Source organism: Ambystoma mexicanum, chromosome 5p (genome assembly GCF_040938575.1).
Source record: "Ambystoma mexicanum isolate Mex_15411 chromosome 5p, UKY_AmexF1_1, whole genome shotgun sequence".
NCBI classification, from domain to species: domain Eukaryota; kingdom Metazoa; phylum Chordata; class Amphibia; order Caudata; family Ambystomatidae; genus Ambystoma; species Ambystoma mexicanum.
Window position 1 is genome coordinate 155,924,629 of NC_090930.1, and position 16,925 is coordinate 155,941,553.

The following is a 16,925-nucleotide window of genomic DNA, read 5'->3' on the forward strand; positions in this document are numbered from 1 at the left end:
ACATAGCTCAATCTCTATGGTCAACCTCATGGATACCACAAGCCATCTCAAATGCTTCTATCCATTGGAGGATATCAGAACCCTCCACATATACCAACCAAATCTTTCATAAACCTGATAGCAGCTGACCTGACACTCTAAACTGGTCTGGCTGAAGTTGCCACCTTAGCTTCTTCCAGTTTTTACAGTTGTTTTCTTTGGCATTCAATGTCTGCCTTTTAGTGTTACTTGTTATGCCAGCTCTTCTTTCTCTAACTCAGCTACAGTCTCTAGTCTTTTATACTGAAAGGATGACTACATCCTCCAGGCATACTGTGCAAGCGACCAGAGAACCAAACTGAATGATCTGTAACTGCATTTATTTTCTTTTTATTGTTAGTGTTTGTAAATACTGTGACAAATACGTGTTTCAGCAGCACTACACGAAGTTAGTAGCTATCACATCAAATTTAACATTACTGTGTTTCTCTGAGACGTTTTATGTTGAGCTTGACCTTTTCAAAGAACGTTTTGAGAGACAAAATGGCATGCATTGTCTGCAAAAGAAGCTATTAAAAAGGAAAATATGTAATTATACTAACATTGTAAACTGGCACTTTTTAAAAATTGTACAATGTTTGTTAATAATCATACTTCCAGTATATATTTCACACATACTAAGAAATGCGGAAAATTATTAAAGACTTGTATAATCATTACAATTATTTTCTGATAGAAGGTTATTATTCCAAGTGCGAGCGACTGGTACATGCCAATTCTACTCTTTCAAAATATCCTTACGCGAAAGGGGGACAACAGGACGAATAACACCTGTGAGGGTTCTTGGCTGCTTTGCATAAAATCAAAGAGCATTTTCGGGGTTTAAGAATGAGCAGAGATATTTATAATTGAAGAATATAGCTTTGATAAAAGGTAGTATATTTGAATCACTAAGTACACAATGCACATGGCTTGGTGATTGTTTAATTTTTCACATCACAAACCCACAAAAAATATGTTTGTTAAATTGAATCATACATACTGATTGGGACGGCATGAGGATTTGAGTGTATGGATACAACGGATTCCCCGGGTCAGAGTCTTGCAGAATTTTACAAGAGGAGGGACTGCAGGGGAAAGGCAGGCCTCAGGTTAAAGTTGGTGGTGAGCATGCGCGATTCCCAATGCACAGACATCCTTGGAGAATTAGATAGGTAGGATTGAGTGGGGTAGAGACGGACCACTCCTATTAGCTGGGCTATTTCCATAGGTTAGGGTTCATGTGCAGGGAGATGAGACCTACCAGGACTGCTTCACCCCCGCAGTGTTTTCTATGGGGAAGGGCAAGAGGTAGGAAGAGAAGAGAGGGGTCAGAACTAAACAGATGGCACAGAGGCTTGGAGTAAAGAGAGGCAAGTTTCCATAACAGAGTAAAAGGAAGGGATTCCAGATATATAGAGAGGAGAAAGGTGGAGTTCTGTTTGATGTATTCTGGATCAGAGGGAAAAGGCCCCTTGCTGGAAGGATACTATTATTGCTAGAGCTGCACATGAATGGAGAAGCAGCTCTGGTTTGACAGTGTCTGATTGAGCAGAGGAGATGACTCAGCGTGCCCACAGTTGAGTCATGAATGCAGAGGAAGATAACGCGGTCCCAGGTAAGCCGGCTTCCTCCCACGCTGCCTGCACCCACTCAATGCTATCAAGTACGCATGCGCTATTCTCGTTATTGCCAGTGAGCAAAATCGTGTCCCTTATTGTTCTCTATCCACTCCTCAGGGCTTCATGCGTAAAGGATGGAAGGGAAACCAGGTGAGTAAAAACAGCCCTTTCGGCACCATGCAATGTGTGCACCGCATGCGTCCAACGCGAGAGAGATCCTCCCACCCATGGGATTTATTTTGCATGTTTTGGATTTTGTAAGGGTAGCACTCACTCAAGAAAAAAATGCCCCTCTTTTAAGTGGGTAAGCAAAGGCGCTGAGTCAAGCATCGAATATATAGGCGCACACTCGCAGGCACAGGTTTGAACCCTGGAGTGGGTTCCATTAGTGCCCGTCCCTCTGGCAGAGCCCTCCCTGAACAAGAAGCAGCTCCCTTCTCCCGAAGTTGCCAGTGTTTGGTAGATGGACCACCATTGGACCATAGGGTCACCCCACGCCTGAAGGCTTGACCGGCGGTAGCTTATATTTATTTATTGATGTGTATTAGTTCCTACAGACTTTTACAAGCAATTTGCACAATCATATACATTCACATTTAAAACATATTACATCTGATGTGATAATAATACGATCTCCATGTTTCATCATGAGGCTAAAACATAAAATTGATAAAATGTCATATATCTTAACACTTAGTGATACAAATATTAAAAAGCAACGTTAAATGATTAATTCATTAGTCAATACCAAACTCATACGACGAAAAACATTGTAAAGCGCGACATGCAGAGTAACCAAGTCAGAATTAGTGCAATAGTTCCAGAATTCGTCAGTCTTAATCGAGTCATAATGACTAACAAATTGGCCCAATAGGCACATGTAAACAGGACCAATTCTACAACATTTCTTAAGTACATGTCTGGCCGTTTGAGGAATGTCTGATTTTTACGCAACTGATAGAAGCGCTGGGTGCAAGGTATTATTAGGGACGCCCCCTGCACCGCCCGCAAGGAAGTTGATTCATTTTTAGTTGTAAAATTAGGCTGCGGACGGCTAGCCTCGGGGATTGGTTTCAGATAATCATAGCGCACTCTGGTAATGTATGTATAGCTCTTCAGGGTGCTTAGGTGATTGTAATTGTGTACCCAATCCCATTGTTCAATTTTCTTTTTTCAGGGTGTATTTTAGCACCAGAAATCCCGTGCCCCTAGCAACATCAGGCTGAAAGTTGCCTTTCCTTTTACGGCACATGGGAGGCTCCTGCAGGGCCCCTAGTATCTTAAACATGGGGCAACGAAGGCTGGATTTATATTTAATGTATAGGTTTCCTCTTTGCAGCAACACCTGACTGCTCGGTGAGACAAGACCCACCTCAAGGCGTAGGAGTTCCATAGGGGTAGTACATGTAAACAAAATTGCCAAAAATGCCCTTCAAGTATGTCAAGCCATTTCAGGTCTTTCATGGCTAGGGCTTCTAATCCGTACAGTATGGCTGGGCAGAAACTTTGCTTATACAGCATGATATTGCCTTTGACCGAGTAGCCTGCTGTTCTCTTTGCAAACTTACTGATAGCAGCAGTCATACTGTTCGCTTCTCGTTTTTTGGCTTCTTTGATATTATATTAGTCTCCACAGTTATCAAACTCCAGGGCCAGATAGGGATAGTGATCCACATACTCAATGGGTCCCAGTTCTGACCCCAATGTTGTGCGGTTACATTTCTGACTTGACACCACCATATCCTTTGTCTTTGCCATGTTAATTACCAAGTCATTTTCTGCTGCCTATTTTATCAATTCAGCAAATTTAGCTTTTGCCCCACTGATTGTAGAATCCATTAGGACAAGATCGTCGGCATATAACATGCCTACCAGCGGGGTTTCACTGAGCTTCACAGGGCAGCCTGCAATTTTTAACAGGCGTACCAAGAGATCAGTCAGGTACAAATTGAACAGTAGGGGGCCAGCACACAGCCTTGTTTCTCCCCCCCCCTACTGCTTCCCGTTGTACCCGAAAGAGAACCCATTCCATCTAGTCTCACCTGGATGCTTGTGTTCATGTGCAGCATCATAAGAATTGACACAAACCATTCCGGGCAACCCAGTTCTCGCAGCTTCTGCCAAAGAGTTGCTCTATTCACAGATAGATAATATAAAAATATATTTAGAAATGCCATTGACGTCAAATTTTTGTAAGTATGATGTTGCTGTCTTGGTGTTCAGGGCAGCGAAAAAAAAGGCATTTTGACAAGTGGGCATTCTGCTGAGAAATCAACAAAAACCAGGTACAGCCCTGGGTTCCCTCGCGTACAGGCCTCCTGGATCAGTTTCTCTAACAACCTGTTATTATGGGTGGTGGTTGACCCTGGTCTAAAACCAATCTTCATTGGGTGTAATACATTAGAGGTGGTAACCCAATTTTCCAGTGCTGCCAACACAAAGGTGCCAAGTAACTTGCCAGTCACATCCAACAGCGAGACAAGTCCATTATTTTTCAGGGAATTCTCAATCCCCCTTTTTTGTATACTGGCAGTAGTATTGCTCACTGCCATGATGCTGGGATTTCCTTATCTGCACAGACCCTATCAAATAAGACTTTCAGTATTGTGGACCACTGGCTGGGGTATTTTTTTAGTACCGCGTTTGATAACCCATTAGGCCCTGGAGCACTGGAGCTTTTCAACCCCTGGATGGCTGTATATATTCCTTCACAGCCTATAGATAACTCCCATGGAGCATCCCTACCCTTCTCATAAATTTGCATGCCAGCAGCCTTGGACTTGACAGCTATATGGTCTAGCCACTTTTCCTCACTAATGGGGTTCACGATATTCACGTGGCTATCCCCTTTGGCCAGTGAGCGTATTTGCTATTTAGTTCTACTGGAGTTACTTCGTAATGCTTCATGCATCAGCTGCCACCTCATGTTATTGGCAGAATATCTCCATCTCTTTAGCCAGGCCCCGTATTTTCCCTTGTTTTGTTGGAGCTTAGCGTAGGTGTCGTCATTAGGATCCCCAGCCGCTTTGGGGCACCTGATTTTGCCACACATTTCCTGTTTTGCATCTCTGATAGCTTTGTCAAAGGGGTTTTGATGTTGTCTTGTCGTAATGGCCAGTCTCCTTGGTACCAATGTGCCTGCATTATAGGCAGTTGTTTTAGGCGCTCTTCAAATTGGTTTACATTTAACAGGGCAAGTTCCCTAAATTCCAAAGACATCAGAGTGCCCGGCAGATCACATGCATTGTCTATGTTCTTCTCAGACCATTTGATACAATTTCCAGCACGATTGACTTCTATTTCGCCATGCACCTAGTGTTCTTTTCTCTTCCTCCGGCATACTACCTAGCAGCTCAATGATAGAATGGTCACTATATTCTGTGTTTGTGATCTGCAACGATTGTTCTCTTTCAGCATCGCTGTTACTGCAGAAGAAGTTGATGGTGGCTGCCCTATTGGTTACCCTCCAAGTACTCTGGCCCAAAATATCACCATCTGTTCTACCATTTAACATGATCATCTCCATTTCCTTCATAAGATCAAGCCACTGCTTTCCCTTACGATGTCCCTTTTGGAGCTTCATTACACTTTTAGCTTTGACCGAACAGTAATTTGCACACTTATCCGTGTCTACACATCCTGCATTAAGGCCCCCCCAAGGAATATGTGTTATGTCCCTTTCCCATTAACCAATCTGCACATATTGTGTCAATGTTAGTATGGATCACATCCAAGCTGGAGCCACCGGTGGCAGGGGGTTGTATATATTCAGGATTAGAATAGCCTGGGCCCCACCCCCTGTGTTCAAAGTTACCTCTACTGCTAGGACGTTGCAGCAATTAGATGGTAATTTGGAAGATTGAACTGACTGCCAAATTTTGCTTGATGGCTACGATCAGACCCCCAAAATGGCAGCCCCTAGCCCCTTTTTCTGCTAGTTGCTGGTGCACAATATACCTATCAAACACCACAGGATAGGTTACCCAGGTCTCTTGGAGGAGAAATATATCAAAATCAAGCAGCAGGGACAATGACCCCTCTTTAGACAAAAAAGTGTTTATGCCCCCTGGTGTTCCAGCTTGCAAGCCTCCGGGTTCACTTATTTTCTGTTATTTGCTTTACAAGAAACTTTTGGAATCATTCCCACCTCTGTGCATCCTCAGTCAGTGTCTTAGTAGCAGGTGCAACCCCTGGCTCCCATGGCATCCTCCTTCCCTCGTGGCTTCAGAGAGGGTAGTATAGGCCACAGGTAATGGAGGGGTTAAATGGCCTGAACAGTCAATGACCTAGCCCATTGACAATACCGACGCATGGTGGCTACATATGAGCAAGGCTACTTCAGGGGTGGTACAATGAACACGGGCAAAGTGTCCATTGGCCGACTTGAAAGGTTCCACAAAAACCAAGTCACTAGACGTAATAATTTTGAGCAGCAAAATACTACTGCATATTTTCAATAAGTCCGATCTATTTGTACGTTTTCCAGTGAAGACTGGAGGAGCTTGGCCTATTGTGAATATTTTGACATACGATGATGTCAAGGGGAGGGTATTATTAGCACCAGGTACCACTACCTGGTCAGCTAACCTCCCCTCTTCACTTAACCCAATAGTCAGGGGTGCACATATTTTCTGGATTACCGCTGCCTCTAGGTCCTCATTGATAGTTGCAGTGTCGTCTGACATGGTCTGACGCTGACCATTTATGAGCCAACTTGTCAGGACACTGGGTTGCTTAGTGTTCATATTTCTCCTTTTGCTTCTCCTTCAGGCTTTCTTCGTAATTGCGTTTGGCTCAGCATTGTCTTGTCGATTTCTGCCCAACAGGCCCACCTGAGATCGCAAGCGCATGTTTGCTCGACGAGAATTCCACTTCTGAAGTCTGCGTTGTTTCCTTGTGAGGTAAATAGTAGATGTCTTACTGTTTGCTTCAGCCTTGTTTACCTCAATTATCCCACTTTCCTCTCTGCTGATATTAAGGAAAGGGGCCCCATTGCCCCACAGCTGACCTTCCTTGGCCGCCTTCTGGTTAGCAGCTTCCATGAGGTTATCTAAATCTACACTGCCGTCACCCTGCTGTGTTTTCAGTGCAGATATTTTTTGTACTCCTTTGAAGATTTTTCTGCTGAGCCTCAGGAGTACTTTCATTCTAAAATGGAGCTCCAAGAGTTGTGCTTGCATTTAATTTTGCGAGAGAATCATATTGGGGCAAGTATTTAGGTATCTCATGTCCTCACTCAGGGGACACAGGTTGGGGGATGCAGATAACCTCTGTGTGTTATTGGTTCCCAGAGGTAAGTCATTTATTTTCTTCTTCAAAAATGTCTGTACTACCAGCTTATTCCATTTCGCTCCTGTCTGTTTGTACATCAGGATCAGGTTTTATTTCCATCCCCAGCATATCGCGTATGGAGTAGCAGAGAACCCACAGGGAGTTGTTATTGTCTCTGACGCTAGCCTGGGATCCGTGATATTTGCTGCGGCAATTTGCACAGATTCCTGGTCTCGTGGGTGCACTTCACACTCAACTAGGATACTCGTCCTGTTTGGGGGTTCCGCTTGACAAAAGGACTTAATTGAACCGGCCCCAGTAGCTTTTGTTATGGGCATGCGGGGGGAGCTTGTGAGTTGTAATGTAGCTTTTGATGTCCTTGAATGAGTGACCACTTGTACAGGGGCTTTCTGATAAGGAAAATGTTTCCTCACAATATGGTTCACTGCCCGTGTGCGCAATTTGCAGGGCATCCTTGCTTTTACCCAAAGTATGTATTTCTTATTCACAGGTTGATCCCACAGTACCCAACACTGCCCAGGAAATAGAAAATGTTGCAACCCAAAGTTCTAGGAGACCCCTTGGTGGGCGGGTAGTATCCAACAATGTTAACAGTGGACAGTGGGCTTAACACTGCTGTCGCAGGCTTTCTGGTGGTGTCCGCTGGAGGGAGGAGCCCAGGAAGCCAACCTCAAAATCACTCGCAAACACCCACGATACACTCCACATACGCCGGAGAGTGTGTTCTTAAAGCAGAGGCTTCTCCTTTCCAAAGGCAATGGTAGGGAGACCACAGGAGTGTTAGTGGCAGTGTTCAAGGCAGGGAAACACTTGCAAACACTCACAATAGGTTCCGCATACGCCAGATCTTGTGTTCTTAAAGCACAGGCGCCTCCTCTCCAAAGGCAATAGTAGAAAGACCACAGGAGTGTTCGTGGCAGTGTTCAAGGCAGGGAAACACTCGCAAACACTCACAATAGGTTCTGTATACACCAGAGCTTGTTCTTAAAGCAGAGGCGCCTCCTCTCCAAAGGCAATAGTAGAAAGACCACAGGAGTGTTCGTGGCAGTGTTCAAGGCAGGGAAACACTCGCAAACACTCACAATAGGTTCTGCATACGCCAGAGCTTGTTCTTAAAGCAGAGGCGCCTCCTCTCCAAAGGCAATAGTAGAAAGACCACAGAGAGTGTTCGTGGCAGTGTTCAAGGCAGGGAAACACTCGCAAACACTCACAATAGGTTCTGTATACGCCAGAGCTTGTTCTTAAAGCAGAGGCGCCTCCTCTCCAAAGGCAATAGTAGAAAGACCACAGGAGTGTTCGTGGCAGTGTTCAAGGCAGGGAAACACTCGCAAACACTCACAATAGGTTCTGTATACGCCAGAGCTTGTTCTTAAAGCAGAGGCGCCTCCTCTCCAAAGGCAATAGTAGAAAGACCACAGGAGTGTTCACGGCAGTGTTCAAGGCAGGGAAACACTCGCAAACACTCACAATAGGTTCTGTATACGCCAGAGCTTGTGTTCTTAAAGCAGAGGTGCCTCCTCTCCAAAGGCAATAGTAGAAAGACCACAGGAGTGTTCGTGGCAGTGTTCAAGGCAGGGAAACACTCACAAACACTCACAATAGGTTCTGTATACGCCAGAGCTTGTGTTCTTAAAGCAGAGGCGCCTCCTCTCCAAAGGCAATAGTAGAAAGACCACAGGAGTGTTCGTGGCAGTGTTCAAGGCAGGGAAACACTCGCAAACACTCACAATAGGTTCTGTATACGCCAGAGCTTGTGTTCTTAAAGCAGAGGCGCCTCCTCTCCAAAGGCAATAGTAGAAAGACCACAGGAGTGTTCGTGGCAGTGTTCAAGGCATGGAAACACTCGCAAACACTCACAATAGGTTCTGCATACACCAGAGCTTGTGTTCTTAAAGCAGAGGCGCCTCCTCTCCAAAGGCAATAGTAGAAAGACCACAGGAGTGTTCACGGTAGTGTTCAAGGCAGGGAAACACTCGCAAACACTCACAATAGGTTCTGCATACGCCAGAGCTTGTTCTTAAAGCAGAGGCGCCTCCTCTCCAAAAGCAATAGTAGAAAGACCACAGGGGTGTTCGTGGCAGTGTTCAAGGCAGGGAAACACTCGCAAACACTCACAATAGGTTCTGTATACGCCAGAGCTTGTTCTTAAAGCAGAGCCGCCTCCTCTCCAAAGGCAATAGTAGAAAGACCACAGGAGTGTTTGTGGCAGCGTTCAAGGCAGGGAAACACTCGCAAATGCTCACAATAGGTTCTGCATACGCCAGAGCTTGTTCTTAAAGCAGAGGCGCCTCCTCTCCAAAGGCAATAGTAGAAAGACCACAGAGAGTGTTCGTGGCAGTGTTCAAGGCAGGGAAACACTCGCAAACACTCACAATAGGTTCTGCATACGCCAGAGCTTGTTCTTAAAGCAGAGGCGCCTCCTCTCCAAAGGCAATAGTAGAAAGACCACAGGAGTGTTCGTGGCAGTGTTCAAGGCAGGGAAACACTCGCAAACACTCACAATAGGATCTGTATACGCCAGAGCTTGTTCTTAAAGCAGAGGTGCCTCCTCTCCAAAGGCAATAGTAGAAAGACCACAGGAGTGTTCACGGCAGTGTTCAAGGCAGGGAAACACTCGCAAACACTCACAATAGGTTCTGTATACGCCAGAGCTTGTGTTCTTAAAGCAGAGGTGCCTCCTCTCCAAAGGCAATAGTAGAAAGACCACAGGAGTGTTCGCGGCAGTGTTCAAGGCAGGGAAACACTCGCAAACACTCACAATAGGTTCTGTATACGCCAGAGCTTGTGTTCTTAAAGCAGAGGCGCCTCCTCTCCAAAGGCAATAGTAGAAAGACCACAGGAGTGTTCGTGGCAGTGTTCAAGGCAGGGAAACACTCGCAAACACTCACAATAGGTTTTGTGTACGCCAGAGCTTGTGTTCTTAAAGCAGAGGCGCCTCCTATCCAAAGGCAATAGTAGAAAGACCACAGGAGTGTTCACGGTAGTGTTCAAGGCAGGGAAACACTCGCAAACACTCACAATAGGTTCTGCATACGCCAGAGCTTGTGTTCTTAAAGCAGAGGCGCCTCCTCTCCAAAGGCAATAGTAGAAAGACCACAGGAGTGTTCACGGTAGTGTTCAAGGCAGGGAAACACTTGCAAACACTCACAATAGGTTCTGCATACGCCAGAGCTTGTGTTCTTAAAGCAGAGGCGCCTCCTCTCCAAAGGCAATAGCAGAAAGACCACAGGAGTGTTCGTGGCAGTGTTCAAGGCAGGGAAACACTCGCAAACACTCACAATAGGTTCTGTATACGCCAGAGCTTGTGTTCTTAAAGCAGAGGCGCCTCCTCTCCAAAGGCAATAGTAGCAAGACCACAGGAGTGTTTGTGGCAGTGTTCAAGGCAGGGAAGCACTCGCAAACACTCACAATAGGTTCTGCATACGCCAGAGCTTGTGTTCTTAAAGCAGAGGCGCCTCCTCTCCAAAGGCAATAGTAGAAAGACCACAGGAGTGTTCACGGTAGTGTTCAAGGCAGGGAAACACTCGCAAACACTCACAATAGGTTCTGCATAAGCCAGAGCTTGTGTTCTTAAAGCAGAGGCGCCTCCTCTCCAAAGGCAATAGTAGAAAGACCACAGGAGTGTTCGTGGCAGTGTTCAAGGCAGGGAAACACTCGCAAACACTCACAATAGGTTCTGCATACGCCAGAGCTTCTGTTCTTAAAGCAGAGGCGCCTCCTCTCCAAAGGCAATAGTAGAAAGACCACAGGAGTGTTCACGGTAGTGTTCAAGGTAGGGAAACACTCGCAAACACTCACAATAGGTTCTGCATACGCCAGAGCTTCTGTTCTTAAAGCAGAGGCGCCTCCTCTCCAAAGGCAATAGTAGAAAGACCACAGGAGTGTTCGTGGCAGTGTTCAAGGCAGGGAAACACTCACAAACACTCACAATAGGTTCTGTATACGCCAGAGCTTGTGTTCTTAAATCAGAGGCGCCTCCTCTCCAAAGGCAATAGTAGCAAGACCACAGGAGTGTTCGTGGCAGTGTTCAAGGCAGGGAAACACTCGCAAACACTCACAATAGGTTCTGCATACGCCAGAGCTTGTGTTCTTAAAGCAGAGGCGCCTCCTCTCCAAAGGCAATAGTAGAAAGACCACAGGAGTGTTCACGGTAGTGTTCAAGGCAGGGAAACACTCGCAAACACTCACAATAGGTTCTGCATACGCCAGAGCTTGTGTTCTTAAAGCAGAGGCGCCTCCTCTCCAAAGGCAATAGTAGAAAGACCACAGGAGTGTTCGTGGCAGTGTTCAAGGCAGGGAAACACTCGCAAACACTCACAATACCAATATAATAGTCAATATCTGCGTGCTGCACCACCACTGCAACATCAAAGCAGAGTAGAACCACACAGCAAGCCTGAGAATCACATTGCATGGTTTGTTGGGGTCAGAATCTCATCACCAATTCAAGGGCTAGTGCACACAAGCAAGATTATATTGCAAATCAGAGCCCATTCAGAAAATAAGAATCTCTACAAAGCCAACTTCATCTTCTATGCACAGGTTTCTCTTTTAAAACCTGCCCAGATCATTCCTCACACTGCGTCATTCCTCTAGCCATCACTAAGTGTCCTTATTTCCAGATGCGTCAAGTGTGTTTGATAGTTGGGGGGCACGATTCTGTAATAAATGTATTTAGAAGAAGTTGCTGGGTCTTCACAATCACTAACTTCCTCTATAAACATGGCTGGCCACATGGATTAATAATCTGCTCTGTTGTTACCATTTCCATTTGAATGTGCAATTGGGAAACAGATACCACACACAAGACGGATGAAATTGCATGTGGTTATTGCAGCTGTAGTTCTTAGTTGTTGGTAATATTGGCAGCAATCTACACCTCATCACAAAACTTGCATTGGGATACGAGGGCCAAAGGACCGTGCATAACTCAATAGCAACATCTTTTAATGTAAATATGTAGTCTAATGGTTACTGCATTTGAAAACCGCTGAGTGCTAATATAGTTACCGCTGGGTCGTGTAACGGAATTAGCACTGCATCACAACCTGGTATGAACATGCCCCTGACTCTGGTGGTAACGCTATTAGCGCCCAGCAGTAAATGCGCCAAAACAAGGGCTACCGCTGAGAAAGCAGCACTAATATCGCTAACACTGGCTATCCCAGCGCCAGCTGAAAGTGCGTCACCGATGGAACGGGAAGCATCACCATGGCCATTTTGAAAAACACAATCCATTAATTATCTCCACTTCTTGCAGCCATCCGGTCCTGGTAAACAACAAAAATGTCTCAGGTGAGGATAAGAGGCAAGGTGGCCAAAGATCTCCTGCAGAAACCCAACTTTAGCGAGGGGGCATTGGTGGTCCTTGCAGCTGAGGTCACTTCCCACTGTGAGGAATTCTATGGCAGTCCAGTTGTCAGCACTGGACCGCCATCTGGTACTCCATCGCCCAGAAGGTGACAGCAGTCTCAAGTGTACTTGTGATGGAGAGGACTGCAGCAAGCAGTGGAATGACCTGAGGGTCAGGGTGCATGGACAGCTGTCCAAACCCCGCCGGGAGTCCCTGGTGACAGGAGCGAGGCACTGTTGAGCCACTGGCCCTCACCTCCTGAGAGGAGAAATGTAGCACAGTTCTGGACCTCGAGGGGATAGAGGGAGTCAGCAGTGCAGAGGCGAATGCCAGAAGCCAGGAAGCAAGCAGTGAGTCATACCCCCACCCAACAAATGCATGCACAAATGACAGCCCAGCATAAGATGCTCCAGTGGCCAGGGACACAAGTCAGCAGACCCAGATGCTGGGTCTGCAAACAGGGCAGAGTGATGGGGTGGCACATTAGCCGCCCTCCAGATCAACCGTGGGTCAGGGCAGCAAGGGCACCCCTGAGCGTCACAGCAGCGGCAAGAGCCAACCAAACAAATGCCATGTGCACCACACCTCTACTGGCAAACCCTATACCAGCAGGATATAAGTGAGCGAGCGACCACAACACCGTGCAGCAGTCACACCAGCAGGCCTGTCCCATGACAGAATGGCAGACACGCCACAGGCAAGTACACGTCCTACACACCTACATGTGCCCAGCCTGCCAATCACCGTACACCACAGAACAGCCCTGCCGGTTGCACAGCAATGCCCCAGAGACATGACAGTGCGATGGACTAAGCCACATCCCCCCATGTGAGTGCCACCCGGGGAGGCGATGTGGGCCATGAAGGAACCCAAGCATGCATGCCAGATGTAAGTTTCCCAGCATGGACACCCTGGCCTACCCATACACGGCCAAAGACCAACAGGCCATGGGTCACAAACCCATTGTTACAAGTAACCCCATGGCTCTGGGCCCACATGCATCCTCCCATGACAACCATGTCCATTTCCCATATGTGTCCGGTCACACTCTATACCAAATCAATTGTGTCTTGCATGCCAACACACGTGGGGGAACCATACCTGACAACATTTCCTATGTCCCCTACAGGCACTCATGCATTGCCAAAGGCATCAGAGGAGGAGGAAAAGGATGGAGGGCCATCAGGGAGCACTGCAGGCCACACCAAGGTGGTTGTCCCGGTGCATAATGCCTCTGCAGGCAGGACCAAGGCAATGCCCACACCACATGCCACCAGGAGTAGTGCTGGGCCCACTGTACCCACACCCACAGCCATATGCAAGGACAGTGAGGCAACAACTGCTGGCAGGGTGACTGTGGAGCCACAGGGGGACAGCAGCCCTGCGTCACTATCTGCTGTAGGGCCAGACTCCCCAGAGAGCCCTCCACGCCGCCAGCACCAACGCTCCCAGTGAGCCCTCCACTCCGCCAGCACCAATGCTCCCCAGAGAGCCCTCCATGCCACCAGCACCAACACTCCCCAGAGAGCCCTCCAGGCTGCCAGCACACACAGACACCAGAGCCGGATGTTGAGAATCCGTCATATGGCTCCACTGCAAACAGCCCTGGGCCAGTGCCATGCCCCTCACCCACAAAGCGCAGTCCAACAAGCAGCATGCTGATGTGGAGGCTCGAGGACATGGAGCGCAGACAGTGTGAGATGGAGCAAATTGGCTGCACTCACTCTGCATACCTGGAGGACATTCGGGGCAGTATCCAGCGGGCTACCTGCAGGGTTGTGCATGCCATCACGCTGAACAGGGCTGTGACGACTGCTAACACATCCACCCTGACACTGCATGCACAACGGGGTCAGGGAAATAACCAAAGGCATCTCTGCACTAGCAGAAGCCATCCAGCAGAGCACAGAGGTGCAACGGCTGCAGAAGAACCTGGGGACAGGCTCTGTCCCATCCTTCTCCACCACACCCACAGAGGGGTCACAGCAGGGCATGCCACAGTGACAGTCAGAGCACCTTCTGTGCCCAAGATCACTAGGGGCTAGCACGGGGGAAAGAGGCCACGGTTGTGAAAGACTCTGGCACACTGATTTCCATGAGTGGCCATGCTGGGGAATTGGCGGTGGGAAGGGGAGAGGGATAGTGTGATGTGGAGTTGGTGGTGGGAGGAGGGAGGGGGATAGTATGATGGTTAGTTGGTGGTGGGATGGTGATAGTGTGATAGGGAGATGGTGGTTGGAGGGGGATAGTGTGATGGGGAGTTGGTGGTGGGAGGGGGAAGGGGGATAGTTGGGGCACTTCATACCATATAAACCATTAAAATGTATCAATACGAGGACATTCTTGAGTGTGTCTTTGTCATGTTTATTGATTGGGGTACTGTCACACAGTGGTGCATGGCTTGTGTCATGTGAAACTGTCAAAAGAAACTGTCTATCTGTTCCTGGCGTGCCATCCTCCCAATCCTCATGTCATCTCTGGCAATGCATGGATTTGCCTTTACCACAGGCATTGAATCCTCATCCTCTGGGGGTGGCATTTCCATGTCAGGGTGTAGCAGAACATTTCTCCTCAGGCAGATATTGTGCAACATTGCACACGCAAGCACAATTTTGCGAACTTTCTCTGGAGCGTATATGAGGGCTCCACCAGTACAGTGGAGGCAGCAGAAACATGCCTTCAGGATGCTCGATGCACACACGGGTCCTGCTGTGAGCATGGTTGTAGGCATTCTCTTGAGGTGTTTGTGGATCACGCACAGGGGTTATTAGCCAGGGCAGTTATGGGTATACGGAGTCACCTGCATGGGTGGAGGCACAGGCATTAGTCATGGTGTATGGTGTGCGGGTGGACTTACACAATATCAGGACAATGGACTACTAGTGCATGCAGATGGGCCTTCATTTCACAGCATGTGTGTATTCTATGCGCATGCCGTGTCACTCGTGGCATGCATTATTTGTGCTTCGCATGCACCCTGTTATTTTGCAGCATAAATTATGTAAGGTGTCTGTCGGTGACATGTGCAGCGGACATGGTGCTTGTCATGTGGCTGTGTATTTATACCGTGCATGCGGCATGCTGGATTCCCCATGGACCCTTCCCTTGGGATCTGGTGGCAACTGGAGGGCATTGTGGGCTGGCTGCACATGGGTGCATGGCCATGGCACTGGCAGGGATGTTGTTCTGTGTGGCAATTTGGTCATTTGTCTGCCTTGCTTTGGTGGGTGCATGTTGCATTTTGGTACCTGTAGTCATGTTGGTGTATTTGGTTTGTGCTGTATGTGTACTACTGCTTCTCCATGCAAGTATGTCTGACGTGCATGCTCCCTGGTCTGTACTGTGACATTGGTTCGGAAGGTGGTCAAGTGCGGATGTCTCATTAGCTTGTCATGCCATCCTTGTGCGGTCATTTGCAACCCCCCATCCCCACATTTGGGCATGTGTTTGACAGCGCATGTGTGCTAGCTTTTCTACACACCCACTATCCAGGTCTGTTATCCTCTGTGCCTCTACATGTCTCCTGGCAGTGTGCTGTTCCCTAGGACCATGACATTGCGGGTGGATCCAGGGTAGGAGGTACGGCAGTGGGTGATGATGAGGTTGAGGTTGCAGGTCACCTGCACATTCAGGGAGTGGTAGTGATTCCAATTTCAGTAAACTGCATCGTGGGCCTCGTTGCCACTAGCGCAACATGGATACAGTTCAGGGCAGCAATCACATTTGGCATTTGGGCAATGGCATAGAACTGTGCCTTCATGGCATTGCACTTGCTGCAAGAGTGCTTCGAGCACCTGGGCCAGCAATGCACAGAATGTGGGGTGTGCCATGCTGTGCATCATGGCCACAGAATGCTGGAAGGTGCCAGTTCCAAGGAAATGTAAGACGGACACTAGTTTCAGCAGTGGGGGCACAGCTGTCTGGATGTTGATCCTGCTCCCTATGTCATGCTGTATTGTGCTGAGCAGTCCTGTTATGGTCTCCCTGTTGAGGTGGTACAGGGTGGCCAACTGGCTGTTAGTCAGGGTCCAAGGTGAGGGTCTGGCCCTGTGGATTGGGGCATGCCTTTATTTATTTATTTATTCAGATTTGTAGAGCGCACATCAGCCCGTGGGCATCGTGGCGCTTGTTACAGACAATATCTTAGTTACATAGGATACAGTAATTACATACAATACAGAATTTACAGTAGACATGCATACATTAGCAATGCAGTATATTTACATGGATTCCTGAGAGTTTCCCAATTATTTTGCAAGGAATGAGGTTTTCAGTTTCCTGCGAAAAATGGGGAGTGCGTTTTCCGCTCTAATGTCTGCAGGGAGAGCGTTCCAGGTCTTGGCTGCAATGTAGGGGAAACTTAGACCTCCGGCTTTGGCTTTTTTGATGCGTGGGATGCAGATTAGGTTGGAGTATTGCGTCCTGGTGGGACGGGAGGAGGAAGGTTTGAGGATGGTTTCTGATAGATAGGATGGGGCGGAGAGAGAGAGGCATTTGTGAGTGAGGGTGAGGATTTTGAGAGTGATCCGTTCTTTGACCGGGAGCCATTGGGCTGAGTGCCTGGCCTGGGTGATATGCTCTCTTCTTGGGATACTAAGAGCGGCCCGGAGAGCATTGTTCTGCGTGACTTGAAGTCTGTT

The 16,925-nt window shown here is 47.8% G+C and overlaps 1 long non-coding RNA gene across 1 annotated transcript in view; it reads left to right on the top strand.

Annotated features, from left to right (window-relative positions):
- Positions 1 to 1,717: 1,717 nt before the first annotated feature.
- LOC138481632 (uncharacterized) overlaps positions 1,718 to 16,925 on the top strand; it is a 43,143-nt gene continuing 27,935 nt past the window's right edge. The window contains exons 1-2 of the long non-coding RNA XR_011274298.1: positions 1,718 to 1,790; positions 6,411 to 6,541. This is a non-coding gene — a long non-coding RNA (uncharacterized lncRNA). The remainder of the gene's footprint in view (positions 1,791 to 6,410; positions 6,542 to 16,925) is intronic.